Below are 1,227 nucleotides of genomic sequence, written 5' to 3'. Positions count from 1 at the left end.
CTTGAAAACTACATGAGGATTGTTGATTTACGACGTGGATCACACATCAGCTGTGGCGCAACACAGGAATCGATAGAGAATCACACCTTTCCTCATAAATACAAACTTGTCAAAAAGGTGGAAAATGGTGACGACGCCGTGGAAAAATGTACGATATGTTTATCTGAGTTTGAGGACTGTGAAAGTGTCAGAAGACTTCCTTGCATGCATCTATTCCACAAGGATTGCGTTGACCAATGGCTATGTACCAATAAACGGTGTCCTATATGTCGTGTGGATATCGAAATCTTTTTACATAAAGAACTTACTGCCACTGTATAGTTTAATATTTATTGTCATTGCTATGCAAATAATTTTGGTGTAGTTAGGATTTGGAAGAGTAATTATCACTCCAATGGACGTTATATACCATTATTGCATTTTTCTTTATTACCAAACTCATCTGATGCATAACTCCAACCATAACTGCAGTTAAATCCTTTTTTTTTCAATTGTATATATTTGGAAAAATTATTATATTTCTTTAACCACTCCAGTGAATAATGCGAGGCACAAGGAATCATTGAAAATTAGGATCAAATAAAATTGATTAAAAAATAGTCTAGTTAATTAATAGAGTATATTTTCAGTTCATTAGTAAGTGGTCATGGAATTTTTATTGTGAAAGCAGTATCAAGAAAAATAAATCCGAATTCATTATTGTAATTTTTCATTATATTTTTCACTTGATACATGATATTCATTGCATATTCCATATGATGAACCTTGAGAATCACCATCAAAATATGAATATAAATTTGATATAAATGTCAAAAGTAATATCAAATATTAATGGATATTGTAAAAATCCACGTGGATTGCATATCATGAGAAATTAAAGAAAAAAAATCTTCTCATTCCCCTATCTTCCTGTTTCTCTATGAGTTTTCTGAGAGAAAGAAGAACAGTGAGATCTTAAAATCTGTAACCACCTGAAAGCCAATTTTATAAACACTTGTTTTAAGAGTTTAGAGTTATTGTCACCGTATAATTAATATTTCTGAATAATCTAATGAATCAATGAACGGAATGAAACAACTCAAGTAGAATTATATAACGTGAACTGTGAAACAATTAGTATGTAAAAGGTGCTGATTTTATTTCTGCATGTATCCTTACACTCATACATATTGTTGTTGTTCTTTTTCTCTTTATTATTATTATTATTATTATTATTATTATTATTAT

This window comes from Fopius arisanus, unplaced genomic scaffold (assembly GCF_000806365.1).
Source record: "Fopius arisanus strain USDA-PBARC FA_bdor unplaced genomic scaffold, ASM80636v1 scaffold00059, whole genome shotgun sequence".
NCBI lineage: Eukaryota > Metazoa > Arthropoda > Insecta > Hymenoptera > Braconidae > Fopius > Fopius arisanus.
Note: the sequence above shows the minus strand (reverse complement) of the source record.